The following is a 25,747-nucleotide window of genomic DNA, read 5'->3' on the forward strand; positions in this document are numbered from 1 at the left end:
ACAGAGGAGTCTAAAACATGGGTCGTGCAAAGAGTAATAATTGTAACGATCTCCCTAAACGCCCCCGCAAAGAAAAAAACCCCCTGTCTCCTTTAATCCTCTGTGCTGAGTGCTGTAGCCCCTTCCCCCAAAACAGAGTAAGCCCAGCTGTGGGACTCCAGCCAAGAGCCATCTCACATCATTTCATCTCCCTCCAAAGCCCTTCTGAATTATCCCCAAAGGCAATCCCCACAGCTCTCTCAACGCACCCGCTCACCCTTATTGTGCATGTAAGAATAACACTTTACCTCATCACACCATCCCTGCGAGTTGGCCTGCTGAAATGAAACTGCGATTTGTAAAATGGGTATTCGAACGACTTGCTCCAGGATCAGTAACTCAGTATTCAGGCCTCTATACATATGGAGACCTCTGTATGTGATCATCTGCTTATCAGAAACATACCCGTCATGTGTACTCCAGTGTGTACAAATGATCCTTTCTACCCTTAAAAGACCACAATGAGTTCTGTGGCTTTTAGCAGTAAACACCCTAGTATTAATTCAAAAATGTACATTAATACATTCATACATGAATATGTCATTAAATAAATATGTAAAACTGTTCGTCATTTCATGAGGTTTTTACCATTTCCTATGTACAGCTAACGCACCATAAAGCACATAAACGAGTGTGTTTCCCATGTGAATGTGCTCTCACTGCGCCTCGGGTCATAAAAATCACAGAAACGCAGAAAATACACCACATCAGCTGAGCCGTTTGGCAATGTAGCAACAAAGTCATTAAATCCATCTTGTTGTCTGAGTGGCCAAACTTTTTTTTTTTTTTTAAACTCCAAACACATGATGATCACGCGAACAATTTAAAACAGAAACTGACAAAAAAAAAAGAAAATGCTGCTTTGAGGCCACATGACTTCAAAAAACAATATAAATGTCCACATTACGCTACTACTAGATTCATGCAGGTCTGTTGCATTTATCAACTCTGAGATAATATTAAGCGCTAATGTCCCTCTGGGTGTATTGGGTTACAAAGTAGTGTATAAAACAAAGAGAAGATTGGATTTCAGCTAAAATCCTTTTATCACATTTGCTTAAAGGCTCGTCCTCTAGTAACATTTCTCTTGGGAGGAGAGCTACAGTATGATCCTGCTGGTGGTGTCAAAACAAATGAATTTTTATTTTAAAAAATATTTTATATAATGTCCAAAATTGTGTGTTAACATTATTTCTAAATAATAAATAATATTTTTATAAATAAGTCACATGTATATATACAATAATATTTATAAATAAAAACAATATTATTTATAAATAATTATATATTAAATATCTTTTAAAGGAGATATATAATGAAAATCTGACCTTTTCCGTTTAAGCGCTATAATCGGGTCCCCAGTGCATTTACCAACCCAGAAAACGTGAAAAAAAAAAAAAACTAATATGGTTTAAACGTATGACTTCAGTGCGATAGACATGATAATCATAAAATTAATGTTTCACATGGACTATTTTAACAATGTCCTTACTACCTTTCTGGGCCTTGAACGTATCCGTTGCATTGCTGTCTATGCAGGGCCAGAAAGCTCTCAGATTTAATCAAAAATATCTTAAATTGTGTTCCAAAAATGAACAAAGGTGTTACAGGTTTAGAACGACATGAGGGTAATTGATGACAGAATTTTAATTTTTGGTTGAGCCATCCCTTTAAATGTCTTTTTGTAAAGAAAAATATCCTTTATCATTGTCATACATATGCAAACCAGGTTGATTTGAGATTATCTGTAAAGCATCTTGATCGTAGAGGAAGCAAGACTTTTGGCCCAACTGTATATTCATATGTTTCCATAGTTTCATAAGATTACACCACAGCTAGCCGTGATGGCACAGAGCTAAAAAGAACGAGCAGTAATATTGAGAGTGTCAGTGTGTTGATAAACTGATACATAAGCAACAGATTCTGGTGTCCATCTGTTATCTGCTCACACCAGCAGCAGCAGCAGCACGAGGCTGTGACATTAGAGCTGGTTGTGTGCTGTGTGCTGTGTGCAGTGGGCTGGGCTAGTAACTAGAGCCAGCAGATGAGCCCCGTCCCTCAGGGCAGAGCAGCTCATTGGCTCTTTCCTCCTGTCACTCATCCAGACACGGGCCCACCCTCACAGCAGGTGTGTGTGTGAATGTGAGCCCTTGTTACATAATAACGATGTATAGAAGCTACAAAACCAGTCGCAGTGTCACGCAATGTCTGTTCCACGATGCAACAGCTTGCCTATGGATGCATTATAGAGAGCAATCCAATCCAAATGGACTTCCCTTGTTCTCTGTGACAGACAGTTGCTGTATTTACCAGGGTAACCGTGGTAAAGGGGCATTCTGGTTTTCCATAAGCCCCGCCAACTGTCAAAGAGTGAATATGCATTTTATTTTAAACATTCATGCGAATGTAATTCTTGTTGGTCAGGCCTTTAGAGTCTACCATTCATGCAAAAACAAATATAAGCTCAAATTCAAAAGCCATCATGCATTTAAAGAGCACCAAAAAAACAAAAAAACAAGACATCCCAAAAATCCCAGAAACTGAAAGAATTTGGAAGAAATGTCAATATGCGTCAGACATCAAGAGCCATAAATCAGACTCTGGCATCACTTCCAGTTCACCATCTGACATTGCCAAAATATCCAGACAGAAGACATATTTGTCAGACACTTTAATTTTATTTGTGATGCTAGCACTGAAGGGCCCACAACATTCTCAAGGATATTTGTGATCTCAATTCCTCCCCTGTAAATCATAGGTGCTCTGTGAAAGAGGAAAGGCTCTGAAAATAAAGCCTAAGGTAAATGGTGAACCTATTAAAAGGCATCATTCTGACATCCAGACCAAACACAGGATACCTGGCAGGCACAGGTAGCAACAGTGCATCTATTCTGGGGAGGTCTGCAAAACACTAAATTACAACTGCACACAACCAGAATTTGGCCTTCTATAGTGAGCTTTTCAAAGCATAAGCACAATTTTCTGAATTCTTTAGAGAGCGACTTCGGCTTTTAGCACATTTAAATGTGCTCGCTTCCCTATGGGACACCCTTTAGGAATGACCTTTAAACCACTTTCAAAGGTCATGCTAACAGAGAAGCATTTAACTGTTAATTTTGGAGACTGGCTTGAATTCACATTAAGAACCATAAAAGTGCAGTGGAATCTCTTTAGATTTGATAACATCATTGAAATCATACAGTTGCTAATTTTCTGATTAGAAACAAACATCTTCCTGATGGCAATTATTTTAATTGTAGAGTACATACAAAAAGCTAGGGTGTAAAAACAATTAGCAAAGTTTACTTATGGGTGTTTGTGCAGTAGGCAATTCCTAACCTAATCTGTGAGTTAATGAGAATGATGTTAATCTAGTTGATGTAAACGGATGCTGCATTAACCCAGACTGAGGTTCCTTTAGTGCCAAGACATGATGACCCAGATTATCCTGTACTAAAGCTCATGGAACAAATCTCATCACTCGTGACCTTACTCTTGCCCTCATCACTCCCAAAGTTTAGGGGCTTTGATCACTAGTAGAATAGTGAATGAGTAATGAGCGTATGCATACAGTTTCACCGTACACAATGAGGAACCCTCAGTAGACTGAAAACCCTAGGCTCTCATCCACTTCCGTCCCGGATACAGGACAAATAATCCCGTTAGTGCTACTCAAGGAGCAGCGCGAGGACAGCAGTGACGGAGAATTTAGGATGGCATCAGCATGTGTGTTAACATGGTTCACAGTGGGGGGAAAACACTTAACAATGACCAAAGACAGTGGTCTGTATTTGTATGTAATCTAAACAAAAGAATAATAATAAAAAAAGCATTAAGCAATGATCAAAGATGTTGCTTTGCATTTGTAGTTAAACTAAGCAAACAAAACAAAACACACCAAAACAAACAAAATAAAATAATAAAATATTTATTTTTTAGCCAAGGTAATGTAACTGTAAATTAGATGGTTTGGCAGCCTTGGACAGCTGTTCCTAACCATACTGCAAGTGGAGACCATTTCAGGATCGTTTTGTAACACAAATACACCTCCAACTTTCAGATCTGTCTAGAAAAATCATCTCAAGTTAATTAAAAAATAAACCGTGTGAGAAACATCACAGACGTGAACATCATTTCTCATTCTCTTTTTCATCAATTGTATTAACTGATTGTGGACAGTGAAAAATGGCATCCAGAACATCACATAATTACATTTTAACAGCTTTTTAGCAAATCTGGAACACCTCGACTTCATCATCGCCTTTACCCAGATGACCGAACTGAGATCTGCACTTCTGAAGGGTTGGGAACGATCAAAGGAACATGTCGGCTTGTACACCCCATAAGCTTAAGAGGAAATGACATGGGAAAAACTTATCCCGCTCTAAAAGCTGCTCCCTCAGGTAACTCGTGTTTTTCTGTGAAGGAACATCTGCTAATGCACAATAACAAACACGACAAACTAAAACGACCTGGAAAAGGAAAAAGATGTACTCTCTGCCCTCAGTACTGTGAATATCACATGATATCATATGAAATGTTTGTTGGTGTATTGACAGAAGGTTGGCGGCTGTTTGCAACTAGTAGTCTATAAGTTATACTGGATGGACTTACTAAATATCAAAAACGTACCGAACCTGTGTGTGGCTCAGGTTTTAACGGGCTCTGAGCTGCTGTCCGAGCTGCCCTTGTCCTCCAGCTGCTGCAGGTTATCAGTGGGGGTGATGCCTGGGCAAGACAAAACAGCAGCCATCACAAATCAGTCGACAGTAAACTCGTGAATGCATTTTTTTAATTGTTTTATTACCAAGATGAGAAAAACATTATTTTATGCAAATAATAATGGTAACATACCAGCGGGGGGTTTTGTGACATAAACTAATGCCCCGTTTACACTAGTGTGTTTTCGTTTTAAAACGCATAACTTTTGCTACGGTTACGCCTATCGTTTACTCTACTCCGGCGTTTTCGAGGTCGAAAACAGAGACTTTTGAAAACGCTGCAGACCCCGTTTTAGTTTGAAAACTCCGGGGTTGTGTTTCAGTGTAAACGGACTAACGGAGACTTTTGAAAACGATGGCGTGGCTGCCCACATTTGCTCTGCGTATCCTTGACGACCGTGTAACAATAACAGTTGATTCTCCATTCGACCGCTCCTAGCACGCAGACGCGTCCGCGATCTAAATAATAGACGATCTACCTACACGTGTCTATGGTTGTAGCTGCATGAATGGTCATGTGACCTGCGTTTTCGGTCGTGTAGTGTAAACGGAGATTGTTTCGGAAACGCCAGTGTAAACGGGGCCTAAGACTTATGCAATGAGGATTAGAAGTTTTCTTTTTTTTTTTTTTTTATTAAGACAGTATGTGTAGGATACCAACCAAACCATATAGACATGCAAAAAATAAATAAATACATTAGTACACATAATTTCTATCAAGATGAGAAAAGTAAATAACTATAATATAATATTTCGTTATATATAATAGTGTCATATTATATTATATATAAACAAATATTTTGTTCACTGTGTGTTCATCAAACTCAACCATTCAACATTGTTACCAAATTATTCTAAGGAAAAAAAAAAGGATTTGATTTTTTTTCTATTTAGAACATTTTTTATTTTAAATTAGTATTTATATTACATTTTAAATTGATTATAAAAACATTTAATCATTATATATATATATATATATATATATATATATATATATATATATATATATATATATATATATATATATATATATATATATATATATATATATATAATTAATTAATATTTAATTCGTTTTAAATAAAACTTTTTTATATAATATTATAATATATTAAATATTCTTCATGTTTGCAATCAATTATTACAATATTTCCAAACTCATTGCCAGTATATTTTGGGCTAAATGTGCAACCTTGTTGCTCATTCTTCTTTATTTTAAAACTACACAAATCACATGTCCTTAATTTCTATTTGCAAAAATAGCAAACCACATATATATAATATTATGTGTGACCTCTTGATCAACAGTTTGTTGAAAATGAAAAAATAAAAAGCAAGGCGGCCTTATTTTGTACCCTATTCATTACAAATTTCCAATATCTAGCATAGTATCATTTTTCAAAGATGACCAAAGGGGTGTTGTTAGGGGTCAAAGGGCATTTCAAAGGCCTGGTATTGAGCAGTGCAGTCTACTGCAGACGCCGGTCTCTAGCTAACACACTGGACTGTGATTGTAAGGACATTTGCAGTAGGCTGCATAAATGCAGAGAGTGAATGATGAGTGTTTGTGTGTTGAGTTCACAGTGTTCCTTCCCTTATATTGTGTTAATGAATCATCATAACACTACAGAAAACAGCAGATGTTGGAACTTCACAGGCTCACAGGGCTACAGTTTGTCATTTTATGGCAAGTTCCTCCCGACGACGTGGACATCCAAGTAATGAGAAAACCCTGGTACAAACTCGCAGCTTAGGGCTCAGCACTTTAATGAAGCAATAACCACATTATTACCTCCGTCAGCGTTATGTCTGGTACACAACCTAACAGCAAAACTCAAATTTACATTGCTCCATTTTGTTTAGTTTTTTCACAATTTTGTTTCCTCCGACTGATAAAGACACAAATGAGATGTAAAACAGGCATATTTATCATGTCTTCCCTCCCTAGAACGTTCAACGCAGGGCACAGTTCATGTGATGAATGTGTAGATGGTGTAGAAATCACTTTTACAGTCGGCTGGTTCCTCCATACGTTGCATGCACTTTGAGTTAAGACGATGAGACTTACAGATCCATCAACAGAACGAAAGGCATCTACTTTGAAAAGCTTACAGAAACAATTAAGAGGATAACCAGTGGCTCTAGGTCTATATTTCCTGGGTGTGAGATGGAGGTTTTGCTTCACTGGCACAGGTCCAGATCCCTGACAGGAGTGGGCGTCTCACAGGATATGCTAGAAGTCAAGATCTCTACTGGCAGTGTGCGAGAAGGTGCACCTGGTTTTGGTATGAGAAGACTCCTCGGTGATAAGCTTGCAAATAGTTAGCAACTACAACATACTTTCTAACAACAAATATATACTTCTTTATTGAAAATATACAAATAAATGTACTTTATTATTAAGCAAATTAGTAGTAGTATATTTTTATTTAATGCCATGTCAGCATCTTAGTCTATTTTCATGGCAAAAACAATAATAAAAAAATACAAGTATAACAAATACAATAAAAACCATCAAAAAACAAAACTTATATTACACAAGATTTTTTTGGTAACACTTTACAATAAGGGTACATGAATAATCATGTACTAATGCCTAAATTAATACTTAATTCAACATATACTAATGATTATTAAGGGAGTTAAATAATTCCGAAGTAATGAAGAGTTATCCTTAACTATGACTGGAGTCATACAGATCCATGCATGAATAACGGCAGCCTTAACTACATGTTAGTACATGTTTGATAGTTAATGCATGAATTAACATTTATGGGTAAACTAAATCAAACAGCCTCTTTAAGAAGGAATAAGAAATTATTTAAATTAATTTCAAAGTCAATCATAATTTGAGCATTTGACATCCTCAGCTTTGTCATAAACATTATTGGATGGCAAAGGATTAGTTGATCCTCCTCATCAAGTGTAGAAAATACTAAATACACTAATGACTGATCTTGTCTGTTTTATGTTCATCTCTTTCCCTTTGAACTCACCCTATTGTGTCTTATACACAGATTAATAAAAAAAACAAAAACCCCAACCCACAAAGAACATTTGTTGAACAATTCCTAAAGAAATGCTCAAAGTGGAAAGAGTTCACTCTCCATCCAGACACAGCCGCGATGATCCTGTACCTCCGCTCTCTGACTTCTTGAAAATTCACACAGCATCTCTTAACCGGGCTGAATACTCGCTGTGTGTTTGATAGAAAGTATAACATAAATCATGAGCTGAGTTTAGCAAGTAGTTAACAGTGAATTCATCATGATTGGGCCCTCTCTCTCTCTCTATATATATACACATACATACACACACACACACACACAAATTATTATATTTTTTAAAAATAACTTTAAAATGATTTTTTATTACTCAATATAACTTATTATTATTATTATTTTAAAAAATCCAAATAATTATTTTTGCAAATATAATTTAGTTTATGTAAATGTATACATTAGAAAAAAGTTAGTTAAATTCATTTATGTACAAGAACTAGAAATTAAAATTACTGAAACAAAATTATTTAATATGATTTAGTAGTAGTAGTAGTAGTATTCAAATAAATCAAAACAAATAATTATTTCTGTAAATATAATTTAGCTTGTAAATAAAAAAAAAGGAAATAAATGACATTCATTTCAATTTTATGCACATGAAATTAAAATGACTGAAACATACACTGCCCTCCAAAAGTTTGGAAACGCCCTAGAAAAGTGGGGTTTTAGACAATATTGGCATGAATCCTTTTTAATTTGTGATCATTTTGCACTGATAAGGGACAACACAAACTACGAAAATATATTTTATTACATAAACAGTTTATACATAGAAAAAACGAAACTTTTCGATTCATCAAAATATCCACCATTAGCAGCTATTACAGCTCTGCATAATCTGGGCATCCGAGCTGTCAGTTTATTCAAACATTGACTTTGAATTGGCAATCAATTGTTGAAGCTACAGTGTTAAGGTGTGCTGACCCAAAAATCTTTTAAAAACCTGGGCCAAGTTTAAACCAGTAACCAGGCATCACAGCTGGCAAAGGGGCATGTCTGACTTTGATATGTATATATTGCCATTATTATGTTTTATTGCTGGTCTTCAATGATAATGTCAAGTTACTTTAATGTATTTGCACCAAAAAATGATAAGGATTTATGCTGATATCATCCAAAACCACACTTTGCCAGGGGTGTTTCCAAACTTTTGGAGGGCAGAGTAGGCTATAAGGTGACCATGAAATCAACAAGGACAATTCTAATTTTCCATGCAATATTTTTATAAATAATTTATCCGTGCACATTATTTTTTAAAACATTAAATTAGCAAACACCAATGATACAACAATTCCAATCATTTCCTGATGGGCAAAATTAAATAAAATTAATTTTTTCACAGATTTTCACTCAGATGTATATTATATATATATATATATATATATATATATATATATATATATGCACACACACACACACATCTCACCAGGGAAGAAAAAAGGTATCGTTTTATGGTGACTTAAAAAAAAATTGTATATAATGAAATTGAGAAATTCAATGAAAATAAAGATAAAATGGATTTAGCAACTAAATGCAAGTCCTTTTGACCCGTAGGTTTTTCTAAGGCATTCTAGGTTTAAAGGTGACCATGTTCAGAAACATCTAATAGAGGAACATAAATCCCACTGAGAGCTGGTTGAGATACTACTCAAGCACAGAGCCAGCCTTCGCTTTTCACGTGGACATTTGGCATTCCGTTCAGACGGCACTCCTCACAGAGCCAACCGCCGACTTTCACAGCTTCATTTATCTGTGAGCAAACACCAAAGCCTGCATTATCATTCCAAACGAGTCCCGAGCCATGAATCACATACAACAGCATGTGGGTGCATCAGTTCCCAAATCTACAGCCAACAGAGTCAACTTCACTTACTACAACACTCGTATTCCACTTCAGCATGAAATTGCAGAACAACACAGAACCAAACGCTGCAAAACAGAACAAAGATCTAGCAAACGATCATAGTAACATCCCTGAGACGATCTGTAGACATCAGTGAAGCTAAAACTCCAGACATCAGCGCGGTGAAGCGCTCTCATCAGCCAGACGCGAGAATACCATTATACTGCTGAATGCAGGTGCTATTTATGTTCAGTGTGTCTCTTTCAACACAAACTCTTCACCTTGGATGCTACTTATCTTTGATGGCACTCCCATCATGCCGTTCTGCCACCAGCAGTCGCAGAATCAGCACGTATCTCTCAAAACAAAACTCAAAACTTGCTTCATGATTTTATTTTGGACATCTTATGACAAACCAAAACAGTATTGTTCAACAAAAATGTAATTAATGACATGAGCTTCAGTAAAAATTCAAACAAAAACAAAAATACTAATACCAATACTACTACTACTACTACTACTACTACTACTACTAATAATAATATTAATAATAATTTTGGTTTTGAGAGTTTAGTGGTTTCAACACAGGGCACAGTTTCTCCATACTTTATGAGCCAATAAACCCATTTAATTTGCAATCAGATAATTATCAATATGGTTAGCTGTATTAAAAAGAAAAAAAAATGAAATATTATTTACATTTAGAATTTTTTCTCTGCATATTTTCGTCTTAAAATAATAATAAATGTTTTTTTTGTTTTTTTTAAATAACCATATATTTTTATGTCTGCTGTCCATAACAGAACAGACCTGCAACCCATTTTTGGTCACACTTTATTTTAAGGTCCAATTTTCAGCATTAACAAACCATGAACTATGACTTTTGTCTCAATAAACTCTTAATTTGCAGCTTATTAATGGTTAGTAAGATAGTTGTTAAGTTTAGGTATTGGGTAGGATTAGGAATGTAGAATATGACCATGCAGAATTTGTGCTTTATATGTACTAATAAACAGCTAATATGTTAATAATATGAATACTAATAAGCAACTAGTAAATAGTGAGAACTGGTCCCTATGCTAAAGTGTTACCCTCATTTTAAGTTGTGACCCTGATAAGAACCACTGATTTATATAGAGCTGGAGAGAACATCAGACAGGATCTTGAGAGAGGAAGAGGAAGTTACGGTATGAATGGACCTGGAAGACCACACAGAATCAGAAGCTCCACCTTGCAGAGGCCGTTGTGACTTAAAGAAACAAAAGGGTCCAACCGAGTGAAAACCCTTCAACAATTCACAAGGAATCCATCCCTGCTTCTCTTGGAACATCTGATTGTTGGGGAAAAAACAAAAGATCACAAACTCTTTAACTCAAGTTCTCCTACAGGAAAGCAGGACAGTCCCAAACCACCAAAGGAACATTCCCCATCGCCACACACCGAGGTTTATTTTGAGGAAACAGGCCCCAATGGGGCTAAGCAGGTTGGAGGTGTGGTGGCTTTTGCACAGGCCCTTTTGTTTACCAACAAGGCCAGCGTGGGAGAGGCTGGCCTCCTTTGAGGAGGGAGATGAATAGGTTTGTTAGTATGTTAAAAGCCGGAAACAAGGAGCGTCTCTTCACTAAAACATCCTTACATAGCAGCTCTGCTTTGAGAAAGAGGCCAAGCTATGGGACGGCACCCAGAACAGCTTAATGAGAGAGGGAGGAAACACATAAGTGCACACACACACAAACACACTTTTGGTACACAAAGCCCAAAATTGCCTTTCTGCCCTTTCTGCTTTCTGAAAATATTTGGTACCAGCCATCAAATTGTATTTTGCATCATTTTTATTATTTATATAATTTTTTTTATCCCCATAACAATGTGATTTTTGGTTTTGCATATTTAGTGAACAGTTATTGTGCACTCTACACATTACCTAGGTTTGAAGGTTTGAGTTCAGTAAGTTTTTTTTTTTTTTTGCAATGAAATGGATACTTTTATTCAGAAAAAGTAGTATACGATTTAGCTAAAGTAACAGTAAAGACATTTATAATGTTCTAAAAGTTTTATTTTTTATTTTTAAATAAATGCTGTTTATTTGAGATTTCTATTCAGCAAAGAATCCTGAAAAATGATTCTGCAAAAATATTAAATTGGAATCATGGTTTCTGAAAAAATATAAAACACCACAACTGTTTCTGAGCACCAAATCAGCACATTAGAATTATTTATGATCACGTGACACTGAAGACTGGAGTAATGGCTGCTGAAAATTTAGCTGTCGTCAAAGGAAATATGACATTTTAAAATATATTAAAATAGAAAAGTTATTTTAAGTTATTTTTGTAATAATATATGACAAATATATATTTGTAGCAATAGCGAACAATAAGTTGTACAAAATGTTCAAAATTAAAAAAAATTCTTTTATGCCAAAAATCATTAGGATATTAAGAAAAGATCATGTTCCATGAAGATATTTTGTAAATTTCCTACCATAAATATATCAAAACTTAATTTTTGATTAGTAATATGCATTGAACTACATTTGGACAACAAATCCATACATGAATGGAAAGCTTATTTATTCAGCTTTTTAGATCTATAAATCTCAATTTAAAAAAAAAAATTGACCCTTATGACTCGTGGTCCATGGTCACATGTTTCACAATATTACTATTTTTACAAAATTTATGATCAAGTAAATGCAGCCTTGGTGAGCATAAGAGACTTTTTTTGGAAAACATTAAAAGATTAATCCAAATGTTTTAAAGGTGTAGTGTATATGAGTTGAGCCATTCTATGTTTAGGACATTGCATGTCTTAAAAAAACAAGACAAATCTTGTCCATTAAAACCATGAACGGCCACTAATACAGCATGGGATCATACAAACATGTGAACATCAGTAGAGCAGCGAAGGAATTTAAGGTGAGCGCTGTTTGTTTTCTATAGAGGGAGGTTGTGCAGTCTCGTCATTATTAGATCGGACACACGGGAGTCCGGGGAAGGATCAGAACAGCAGCAGACGCTGGAAAGCTACAGAAGGGTGGAAGCTGAGACAGAGAGAGGACATAGTGCTGAGTAAGGAGTGCTGCAGTGCCCCTCTACTGCCTCACGATCTCTAAAGGTTTTGTCAATGCTCATCTGGCCCTCGTATCTCTCGCACAGACCAAGGCCATGGACTACAGCACAAGCTTTTCCATAGGAAATTCAGCTGAAGGGCCATTCAGTGCTCCAGTGACTCAGAAAAAAGAACCTGATACCATTCACGTCACTGCAAAAGAACGTTTTTTTTAGATTCTAAATTAGATTAGAGGACTAAAGGTAAATCCAGACAAGGATTTTTTTCTGCCTGCTCAATCTGTTGCCAGCATCTTTGATTTTAAGAAGAAATTTAATCTTGTAAAATGTATTTAATCTTTGATGAAGAAGCATAGACAATGCTGGTATTATGTAAAGCTGTGATAAATCAATAATGGATGGAATATCAAATAGCCATGCCACGTGAAAACCAGCTGGAGACTCGACAGAAACAAAACAATCCAAATGCAACATTGACGTGTGCACGCTGAGACACATGTGTGCCTATATAATCCTCAATGTGTTTGCCCATTCACTTTCACACTGATTTCAAGAACTCACTGAGAGATATTTTGGGTGGTACACAATATCCTCTTATGAATGATGGCGCTTAGGTCTCTGTTTACTGGAAACAAAAGCTTCTCCAAGTAATGCATCATATAAACTAGCTAATCTGTATTTCATCATGCTCTGTGCCATCATTACTGAGGAATGCTGGTTCAAATAATGGGAATTCATTTCATTGAAAATTTACTCTTCGTAATAGAGCAATTTTTGCCTGGCAGTTTTAAAAATAACTCTTCAACGTTTTCCCGTTCCTTGCTTCGCCCTCTCAGCTACCCAAAATGTCTCAGTAACACATCAAAAGAGAGAGAAAGAGAGAAACACAAACACCCACTGAAATCACAACAATATGACAGGATGGAAAGCCAAAGAATTCGAGAGCAAACACTAATGCATCTTGTATCATTCAAAATGATCTGAGCACATACATATTACTTATAAACATGAATTATCAGATCTTTTTTCAATACTCATGTAATATCAGTATCAATTTTTTTTTCCTTTTTTGATTTATTTCGTGTGAAAATGAATGCATATTGTGAACATAAAAGTGGACAAAAACTATGCTATTAGCCATGTTAGCAAAAAAATTATATAAATAATAAATAATTATTTATAATATAATTAATATAACTGATATAACAGCCATTTTCAAGAATCGGCTAAAAACACATCTCTTTATTTTACACTAACTCTAGCACGCTCTATTTTAATTATATTCTTAAAAAAAAAAAAAACTAACACTACCTTCTCTATTCTTTTTGTATTCCATCTCATTGTTTTCTTTTATTTATTATTTAATTAAAAAAACTAAAATTACTATATATTTAGTTATTTATTAAAATATATATTTTATAGACACCGTTACTGATAGTACTTGGTATTGGATTAAAAAGAAAAAAACTTAAACATGGAAATGTGAAATGTGAATCTGCAGATTCCATTTGGCCCGAGTCATGAAGTACATTAGCCATTTAGAAATCAAATCATCTTTCCCCAGCGTGTGTTTCCTTACAGAAAATAATAAAAACAAAGCAATGTCCCAAAAATCGCCATATGTACTGAAAGAATGAGAAAAAACTATAAAGGAGAGAGGAAGAGATCAAGAGTAATGGATGTTATCACACACCTTCAATCAGCAGTATGGGCCGCACAACTCATGGTGCCGGATTACAGCCAGCCAGTCGTGACATCAGCCGTGTGCGTGATTCTGACACCAGCAGAGATAAACACACACACACACACACATACTCGTCTGCCCACTGCCACCCACTCCTCTCTAATCTAATTCCAGCCCTTCAACCAGCTGCTTGTGTCGGCAGACAGCAGCGGCAGGACAGAGGCCGGTGCAGAGAATCAGCTATATTCAATTTTCATAAACTAAATCTTTCGAAGACAACCTGATACTGCTGTTCTTTTAATAAGTGGACCAGCTGGACAAAGGCACTGTGGATTCAGACCTCACCCAGTCTATTCACTAAAACCACAGTCATCATCATAACCTTACCTTCTAAATGCCTTCACACACAAAAACAACACCACATTCTTCCTCGAACACTGAGCTGTACACATTGGATTCTCAGCTCTGTCCAATTAAAAAAAAAACACCGCAGGAACAGCAAATGTGAACAGCAGTGTCAGATATTCCTCTTCCATGAAATCACAGAGTGCCTTGAGCCCAGGTTACACCATCAGCAACTTTGTCACGAAGTCACTAGAAGAAATGGGAATGAGTACTCACATACTCCAGGACTCAGAAGGGACAGCAATTAATTGTGACATTAGGGTACATTTACATGACAGCAATGTACCAAAAAGTGAAAAAAAAAAATTCTTTGCATTTTTGAAAGGTTTTGCATACAGACGACAACATTGTCCAAATGATCTCCGTTCACACAAATCCAAGAAAATGACTAAGAATGCTGCACTATGCATGCCAGGCCAGTAGTAGGCGACGTCACTTGTAAAGAAAACACTACACTTCAGAGCACATACCTAGAGACCGAATACACATATGCATTGTCATCGCTTTGTGGTTTTGTAGTTTACACAGAGACGGATAATGGTATTGTTCTCAAAAACTTACAAATTAAAACCCATTTTCAAAAGTTGGCATTGTACTCATTTACTCACTCTCCACTTGTTCCAATCCTGTATGAGTTTCTTTCATCTGCTGAACACAAAAGAAGATATTTTGAAAAATGTAGGTAACCAATAGAGCTGGGTAAAAAAAAAAAAAAAAAAACTCTGACTTCTCTATTTTAAACGATTCTCATTTGTACGAAACAATATTGATTCTTAAATCCCAAGAATCGATTAGTATAGCCTGGTTTCAATTAATGAACGGAACATTGTAGCACGCTTCCCATCCAAATAAAATCTCAAATTTAAAAATCTGTATCCTGTCTCATGTAATCGCTCAAACAGTGTTTCAACCGCATAAAAGATGTCCATATAACAGCTTGTACACAATGTCTCGTAACAGCACATTTACTCAAGAGAAAAAAAGAAAAACATATTCGATGACCATCAGCTAGAAAAATGAACTCATTTTGATAAATATGCACCATATAACATAGTCTTTATAATTTTTTACTGTTTTTCAGTATTTAGAATATGACAGCCACCATTTAAATGTTTATATTTCAAAAAACTAACTGGAATAAAACTATAAAGTCGTGATGTATTGTCAAGTATGGTGACCCATACTCGAAATTGGTGCTCTGCGTTTAACCCATCCAAGTGCACACACACAGCAGTGAGTAGTGAACAAATGCACACACACACACCGTGAACACACACCCGGAGCAGTGGGCAGCCATGCTGCGGCGCCCGGGGAGCAATTGGGGGTTCGGTGCCTTGCTCAAGGGCACCTCAGTCGTGGTATTGAGGGTGGAGAGAGTGCTGGACATTCACTCCCCCCACCTACAATCCCTGCCGGCCGGGGACTCGAACCCGCAACCTTTCGATTACGAGTCCGACTCTCTAACCATTAGGCCACGACTCCCCCCAATTAATTAATTATGTTAGTATTTTGCTTAATTATTATAAAAACTTCACTGAGTGCAATTAAAGTGTTTGTATACAAAGCTGTTAATTTTAACCTTCAATATTACAGTAATGTAGTACAACTGACTCTCATATATATTTTACAGCATTAGTTAAGAGATTTTTTCTCCTTGAGAAAATTTGCCATATACTGTATACGACATATCCAAAATAATCAATACTGAATCTAATCAAATTCAATCGGAATCGAATCGCAAGCTTGTGAATCGAAAATCAAATCGAAATGTGTCAATACCCAGTCCTATTAACCAAATAGTTGCCAGTAGCCATTGACTTCCATAGTATTTTTCCATTTGTTAACCAACATTTTTTAAAATATCTTTTGTTATTATTTTTGGGTGAACTATCTATTCAAACCGGTTTAATTATGACGTCCATCAGCAGCTTTGTCACTGTAAGTCACCACCAGTCACCATTTCTGGCATTCCCGGTTGCCCTGGTATCATAACTGCATGTTGACACTGACCTTTTTATGCTTCTAAAAATGAACATTCTGGAGGGAAAAGGGTTGTAAATAAATTGCACCAGTGCATAAAGCATCACATTAAAGACACTGACATACAAAAACAACCTGACTGCTGTTTTTCAGCCAGTCAGAAGTCTTTGAGATGCTCTTTTCCTGACAGTCATTTCACACGGTTTTGCTTACATGTCTTAAGAGGGTGGGATTTTGGAGAAAGGGGGGGTTAATTCAGTGTTTAAGTCCTAGGAGGTCTGTAATACCTGGATAAAGGTATCCTTGAGTCACTCGAGTCTTAGAGGGGCTCAGCCTGAGCTGATGTGGTCATTAGTTTGAATCTTGCTTGACTGACAATATGAAACAAGAACAATACAGAAATTGCATCTATTTGTGAATAAATTTGGTTGCATTTTATTCTGTGATTTCACTGGAAGGGAGAGTGTTTGGATGAGAGAGAGCTTATTGGATTAAATTCCCTTAAGTAAGGTCTAGCAACACCTATGAAGCCATCCGTTAGCATTCCCATTCATCTCAATTAGTTGCTAGCGCATCTAGCGAAAGCTGTGACGTGCAAACCAGCAGAAAATTTTGTCACTGTCAAAATATCTTCTATAATGTAATGAAATATTTGCAATTTATATTCTGCTTGGAAAAACTGTCAGAGCACATGGCAACTTTTAAATAGCCGTCAGTGGGGAAAAAAATATGCTTTTTGGGTCCAGATGGTGTAGCTACAGTATCTACCAGCATGGCAGCTAAATCTCCACTCCTTGGCCAAGTCTGGTGTAGGTTCGCAATATAGTTATCATTGCTTATAGCTCTTTTAAATGAGTCTTTTGACTGAGTTTGTGCAAATTTTTTCAATATGAATTCATTGTGTGATTACTGCGGCTGCTTAAAAAGGACATTTTAAACCTCTCTGAAGCTTCTTCTTTTCATAATGATTGTAAATCATAAAGGCATGTTCATCGATTACTGTTAGCCTTAACTACATGCAACAAAATATGACTCAAATTTATGCATTTTCAACATCATAAAGTGGCTGTGAGTGCATGTAGATGTTTCCTGCAACATTTCACAGTAGGGGGAAGGTTGGCTCACAAAAAAAGCCCACTGCGAGTCAGAGCTCTTAATCCCTCCTTAAGCGCAGTTTCACCTTTTTCCAAGTTGTGCTTCTTGAACACTGTGTGAACATGCTGAGAGAGAGTACAGCAAGCTTTTGTACAGGGCAATGTAATTTCCACAGAGAAAGAACATCCAGCTTGTTGCTGATCTGTTTGATGTTGTTTCAAAGTTTCCGCTACATCACAGCACACACATCATTTAGGAAATATTCTAAAGTTGACTTTTACTCAGCCATATTCATGTGCAGTTTTGAAACACTTGCTATTAGTTTGGAAATCCACTCAAAATGTTCAAGAGCATTCACATGAACTGCTTATCCTATAACAAGTGGGTCAATGACAAATCAGACTGTTAAATAGAAAATAAAAATCTAATATGCACTATCATTCAAAAGTTTGGGGTCGATAAAATTCAGTTTTTATGCTGAACAATTTGATCAAATTCAGGAAAAACCGTAATCGAGTGAAATTGTACAAATTAATATTTCAATAAATTAAAAAGACTACAAATGTTTAAACTCTAGTGTATATACACTCACCTAAAGGATTATTAGGAACACCATACTAATACTGTGTTTGACCCCCTTTCGCCTTCAGAACTGCCTTAATTCTATGTGGCATTGATTCAACAAGGTGCTGAAAGCATTCTTTAGAAATGTTGGCCCATATTGATAGGATAGCATCTTGCAGTTGATGGAGATTTGTGGGATGCACATCCAGGGCACGAAGCTCCCGTTCCACCACATCCCAAAGATGCTCTATTGGGTTGAGATCTGGTGACTGTGGGGGCCATTTTAGTACAGTGAACTCATTGTCATGTTCAAGAAACCAATTTGAAATGATTCGAGCTTTGTGACATGGTGCATTATCCTGCTGGAAGTAGCCATCAGAGGATGGGTACATGGTGGTCATAAAGGGATGGACATGGTCAGAAACAATGCTCAGGTAGGCCGTGGCATTTAAACGATGCCCAATTGGCACTAAGGGGCCTAAAGTGTGCCAAGAAAACATCCCCCACACCATTACACCACCACCACCAGCCTGCACAGTGGTAACAAGGCATGATGGATCCATGTACTCATTTTGTTTATGCCAAATTCTGACTCTACCATCTGAATGTCTCAACAGAAATCGAGACTCATCAGACCAGGCAACATTTTTCCAGTCTTCAACCGTCCAATTTTGGTGAGCTTGTGCAAATTGTAGCCTCTTTTTCCTATTTGTAGTGGAGATGAGTGGTACCCGGTGGGGTCTTCTGCTGTTGTAGCCCATCCGCCTCAAGGTTGTGCGTGTTGTGGCTTCACAAATGCTTTGCTGCATACCTCGGTTGTAACGAGTGGTTATTTCAGTCAAAGTTGCTCTTCTATCAGTTTGAATCAGTCGGCCCATTCTCCTCTGACCTCTAGCATCAACAAGGCATTTTCGCCGACAGGACTGCCGCATACTGGATGTTTTCCCCTTTTCACACCATTCTTTGTAAACCCTAGAAATGGTTGTGCGTGAAAATCCCAGTAACTGAGCAGATTGTGAAACACTCAGACCGGCCCGTCTGGCACCAACAACCATGCTACGCTCAAAATTGCTTAAATCACCTTTCTTTCCCATTCTGACATTCAGTTTGGAGTTCAGGAGATTGTCTTGACCAGGACCACACCCCTAAATGCATTGAAGCAACTGCCATGTGATTGGTTGATTAGATAATTGCATTAATGAGAAATTGAACAGGTGTTCCTAATAATCCTTTAGGTGAGTGTATAGTAACATTAATATATTTTACGTACACCATGAATTCATGTAAAAGTAGTGTATACATCTTTGTATTTTTTTGTGTGTGTTAACTTTAGACTTTTCTTATAATTAATTCAGAATATTTTTTGCATCCCGAAGTTTTGGAGGACAAAATTAAAATTAAGCAAAATAAATTTTAATTTGAAAATTAAAACGTTCAATAAAGAAAATGTGTATTCCAGTCACTGCATGTATGAATAGCATTATAATGTATTTTGTTAATGAATATAACTAGGTCTGGACAAAAGAAAATTGAGCGTCTTTGACCCTAGCAACAATTTAGATCAGGCAATCAGGGAAGATATTCATTCCCCCAACAGGAAGGTGTTAATTAAATTCAAGAAAGTCCCTATACATCATTAAGGGACTTTGCATTTCATCATTTGGGTCTGTTCAATTCTAAACTCCTATCGTTGCTGAGGTGATTTATTGTTCTCCACATAAAATGGGTCTGAATCTGAATAATCCTCTCATGGTCATTTACAAAGAGATTAATTCTGACAGTCATCCATCCAGACAGACAATAAAACCGGTATCTCTGCTGCCCACCCTTGAATCACAAAAGCCCAAATCAGTCTTTAATATTTAGTAAGGCTGAACTACAAACGTAGTGAACGACAAAGAGAAGCCGTCTCGCTCAAACAGTTGTTTACTATTAAAAACATTTTTAAAAATCCTTTACGACATTGATGTTCATTTGTAATAATACAACCAAAAAGCTACAGAAAACTGCCAAAAGATACTCACGAGATGAAAATTCCTTTGAAATCCACACAGAAATGACACATTTCCAAAGTTGGCGTACAAGGAAGCACAGAATCACAGTACACATCTTTCGACATATTTCAGCGGCAGAGGAATGATAGCATCCTTCAAACTAAACTAAATCTTACAACCGACTGGATACACCAGCCAGGATGGCAGTTAGCCCTCAATCAACTTCTATTAGTCTAATACAGTCTGATTGACTTCCTTAAATCACAGGTCAACATTAAACTGCTTTCCCTCTTTCCTTAAGGACTGCACTTTAAAAAACATGTTTGTGATAACCAAAACTTTATGAAAGTGCAATATGTTGCCACAAGACCATGCACAAGTCATGTATTGGCCCACAGAGATGTAGCCTAATTGCTGTTCAGAAACAGTGCCTACAGCCATAAAGAGTTGAGAAACATCTTAATCGCATCAGTGGAGATTGTAGGCCAGATTTCAATGGGATTACAGTGTCATCGCCGCTCTCACTGCCCACAGGAAGTTCAGTTAAAAGAAAAAACATGGACATACAAGGACACTTTTTAATAGGGATGCAACGATACCATTTTTTCAGAACTGATCCGATCCGATATGCCGAACATTCTGAGTATCTGCCGATACCGATCCAATCCGATACAGCGCAGATTTTTTTAATCGATGTAGAATTTCTATACTTCTCTGTGACCTGATCATCACTCTTTTGTGTGTTAAACACAAACTACTACATATAGAGCACTTAATTTTAATGAAAAAATAACAAATGAAAAAATATATAATCAATCTATGACAAAAATACTATTATAAACTAGAATTTACAAAATCACAAACATAGTGTTGGTGTTCAATTAGAATTACTTCAATATTTACTAAAAAGCAGTGTGACCTCGACGGCCTGAACAGAAGAAATAAAACCGTAGAAGATTTGCATGTTAAAGAAGGTGGAGCCCCAGAACACAGCTACATATTACGTAATCACCACTAAGGTTGGGTACCGAAACCCTTATGTATGAACCATGTATGTGTCCATGTTGTTTTCACATTCTGACTTAAAAAGCACAACTCGGGAAACGAGACCATCCGAAGCGCATGTGAATGCTACAGTTACACTTGCTTTGATGGAAACAGGTGGCCAACCATTTGCTAGCTACATTAAACATGCTTAAATTAAAACCTGTTGTCCAACAAAAGAGAACATTATAGTGTTTTTACTCACAAAAAACAAGTCAAATGGTTCTTTTTGTGATCTGATGTGGCTTCTTGTCACAGAATAAGGCAGAATATATTCTATACTGTAATAAAGGCTATGTCAATTAGCAATGGATTATAAATATAGCACCCTTAATTATGAAAATACCAGAGAAGGCTTGAAGAACGCAGATAAACATTGTCGCAGTCAAGTGTTTATTGTCTTTATGTTTCATCATTCAAAATGTTTATATCTTCTTTTTACTCAGTTACAGCGATAGGGGTCATCATCAGTTTTAATACTTCTGTATTAAAAAAAAAAGTAAAATATGTGGTGTGTCCACATACTTGGATGGGTGAAATGCAAAGCAAAATTCCAAGTGAGCCCATCCGGAGAGCAGTTGGGGGTCCAGTGTCTTGCTCAAGGGTCTCATCTCACTCATGGTATTGAAGGTAGAAGAGGAGCGCTGGTCATTCACTCCCCCCACCTACAATTCCTGCCGGTACCGAGACTCAAATCCCCGACCTTTGGGTTACCAGTCCGACTCTCTAACCATTAGGCCACGACTACCCCCAATGAAACTGACATTAAAGGGTTAGTACACCCAAAAATTAAAATTAGTCCATGATTTACTCACCCTCAAGACATTCTAGGTTTTAATACGAGTTATATTAAAAATTGTCCTTGCTCTTTCAAGCTTTATAATGGCATGGGCCTGTGTTTTTGTTCAACAGTCCAAAAGTAGTCAAAGCGCACGATTCCATAATAAAACATGCATCACGTGAATAAAGGCCTCCTGTAGCTAATCAATGCGTTTTTCTAAAACAAATATCCTTATATTAAAACGATATAAAGACCTTTTTCTCACTTCCGATGACTGTTGTATGCAGAAGCAATTCCGGCGGATGACGTAGGACGTATGTGCAGCGCACGCGCCGGTGATTAGTGAAGAACGCGGAAGCACGACGGAGAGAGAATAAAACAATATGCCGGTCACAAATTATAAGCACAAAACAAGGATTTGTAAATAATGTCAGAGTATTTCGATATAAGCCAAGAGGAGACTGGTTTTCCTTTGGTAAAGTAAGGAAACTTTGCTTCCTTTGTTCCTGTAAACAAATGAGACTCGTGAGACTCACAAGCACATGCGATGTGCCTACGTCCTACGTCATCTGCTGGAAAGGCAGTCTCTTGTAAACAGTTAGCGGAAGCTACCCAAAACTGTTTACATCATTTCAAATATGGATATTTTTCTTACAAAAATGCATCGTTTTGCTACAGGCCTTTATTCACGCTCCAGAGCTGTGTGATACGGGTTTTATTATGGATGCGTGCCCTTTATTTGACTACTTTTGGACTGTTGAACAAAAACACCACTCATGCCATTATAAAGCTTGGAAGAGCAAGGACAATTTTTAATATATCTCCTAATTGGATTCGTCTGAAAGAAGAAAATCATATACACCTAGGATGCCTTGAGGGTGAGTAAAACATGGACTAATTTTCATTTTTGGGTGAACTAACCCTTTAAATGCGTTTATAACACTAATGACCAATCCATCCTATTTTGGGTTCATTTATTTTTAAAGTATCAGTTCAGACACCGTTTAAGCACCATCAGTTTTAAAAGTATCCATTTGGTATTGAAAAAATAAAAAGAAAACATTAAAAAAAAAAGTTACTCAACCCTACTCTCCATGGACCAATGGTAGTTCCAAAGGGTTTAGCAACCAGAGCAAACTTTTGCTTGAATTAAAAAATTTTTTTATGAAATTGCTTAAATTTAGCTTGAAGTATTTCAGACCCTTTATAATGGCTTAAAATCACAAAAAGCTTTGTTAAAAGGGATAGTTCATGCAAAAATTAATTTCTATCTTCATTTACTCACTCATGTTGTTGCAAACCTTATGACTTTTTCTGTGGAACACAAATCATTTTATGAATATCTGATAGGGATCACCACGATTGGGGCAGTCGTGGCCTAATGGATAGGGAGTCGGACTTGTAACTTGAAGGTTGGTGGTTTGAGTCTCAGGTCCGGCAGGGATTGTAGGTGGGGGGAGTGAATGTCCAGCGCTCTCTCTACCCTCAATACCACGACCGAGGTGTGACCCTTGAGCAAGGCACCGAACCCCCAACCGCTCCCCGGGCACTGCAGCATTGGTTGCCCACTGCTTCGGGTGCATGTTCACAGTGTGTGTGTGTTTGTTCACTTCTCACTGCTGTGTATGTGCACTTGGATGGGTTAAAGGTCCCATGACATGCTGCTTTTTGGATGCTTTTATATAGGCCTAAGTGGTCCCTAGTACTGTATCTGGAGTCTCGTTCCCGAAATTCAGCCTTGGTGCAGAATTTCAGCCACTACGAGCCAGTCCCACAATGAGATTTCCTTAGGACGTGCCATTTCTGTGTCTGTAGTTTTCAATGCTAATGAGGAGGAGAGAGGCGGGGCAAGGTGGAGGATGGGTGTGTGGCCTTAACCAGCTTGCGGCCACGGTACCATGTGCTAATGTTGACAGTGGATGCATCTCAATGGCTCGTAGACATACAGTCGTTCAAGCTTTTCAGTTTGACCCAGAATCTGATCCGGATGAAGAAGTTGCAACTCAGCAGCTACAGCAGGACGTCTCCGAATGATTAGTTTAAAATATTGTGTCTGGATACAGTCAGTGTTTCCCACACATAGACTTTACCTGGGCGGACCGCAACAACATCCACCGCCCGCTGCCATCAGCTCCCGCGTCTCACACACACGAGCGCGACTTTAGCACAATATTTAGTAACTTTCAGACACTTTTAAGGTAAATGAATGAAACAAAACAGTAATGTAGCCAAAACCACCGCATATAGTCACTTTTTAGTGCAAGTTAGATGTATATTGATTTTATCAGACGATGTCGAGATTATAAATCCGGATTTAAGGAGTAGTGAGAGTGATTCCTGGTTAATGTAGTAATGGGTCGTGTTTACCACTTGTTTTATGTATGATAACAGAAAATATGTAAATGTTAACAGCTTTATTGGGCATTCAGTTGTATTACAGTATGTGACATTTCATAAAGTAGAAAATCTGAAGTGCCAAAACTCGTCTGAACGCAAACTTGAGCAATGACATCATTAATATGCAAATTAACATGTGACGTCACCTGCTGCCACAAGTCTCACAAAATCCTGTGGGAAACACTGGATACGGTACTTTAGTTGGTTTATGTACGCTGTTACAGTTATTATCATGTAGCTAATGCTAGCCTACGCTATTGGCTTTTCATGTTGCTCTGAGCAACTGCTATGCTTCGCTCGTTTGCAAGCCATGATGTCTCTTGAGGGAAAAAAAAATATTGCGCTCGCCTCGCACGGTCGTAGCTCATTTTCTCATGGGCGGGCAAAGCAGAGAAAAGGGAGGTAACCTTTCCCCGTATGACGACATAAAGGGAAGATTCCAGATTGGGCCATCTGAGCTTTCAGTTTCTCAAAGGCAAAGCAGGATACCCAGGGCTCGGTTTACACCTATCGCCATTTCTAGCCACTGGGGGACCATCGGCAGGCTAGGGGAACTCATATTAATGTTAAAAAACACCCTCATAAAGTGAAATTTTCATGCCAGCCATGGGACCTTTAAATGCAGAGCACAAATTCCAAGTATGGGACACCATACTTGGCCACACGTCATGTCTTTTCCTTCCTCCCTTCCCTTTTAAATACAGCAGCATTACATTTTGCTACCTAGTGGACTGGAGTGTGACATGTGGAATGGTGCATCCGCCATTGTAGCGTCAGTACATTATAATCGGTTATGGTTTATTATTGAACCGATACCGAATCATCCTCGTCTGCATCACAATGCAACATAGAAACAATTAATTTCGAAATCCCTATGTGCTTTATTCACTTTTTTGCTGACGCTCTGCTTTATTAAGCATTAATCACAATGGTGAGTTACAATTTACTAAACTAAATAAACGAATATTGGGCAAAATAATTGATGACAATTTTTATTTGGCAGGAGCTAGTCAGTTTCTTCTTAAAGGGTTGGGGATATAATATATAATTATCTCAACAACAAACAA

General features: G+C 37.2%; 1 protein-coding gene across 2 annotated transcripts in view; it reads right to left on the minus strand.

Annotated features, from left to right (window-relative positions):
• The window catches only part of LOC306845733 (protein FAM110B), a 39,572-nt gene that overhangs the window by 4,396 nt on the left and 9,429 nt on the right, over positions 1 to 25,747 (minus strand). Inside the window, exons 1-2 of one of the 2 annotated variants that reach the window (XM_079378702.1) lie at positions 4,894 to 5,259; positions 4,672 to 4,767 (exon numbers count right to left, since the gene is read on the minus strand). The gene's annotated coding sequence lies outside the window, so the exon portion shown is untranslated. Of the gene's footprint in view, positions 1 to 4,671; positions 4,768 to 4,893; positions 5,260 to 25,747 lie in introns of those variants that run through there. The other variant, XM_079378701.1, reaches the window with a different exon arrangement.

The sequence above is a fragment of the Barbus barbus genome (assembly GCF_936440315.1).
Source record: "Barbus barbus genome assembly, chromosome: 26".
Classification (NCBI taxonomy): Eukaryota; Metazoa; Chordata; class Actinopteri; order Cypriniformes; family Cyprinidae; genus Barbus; species Barbus barbus.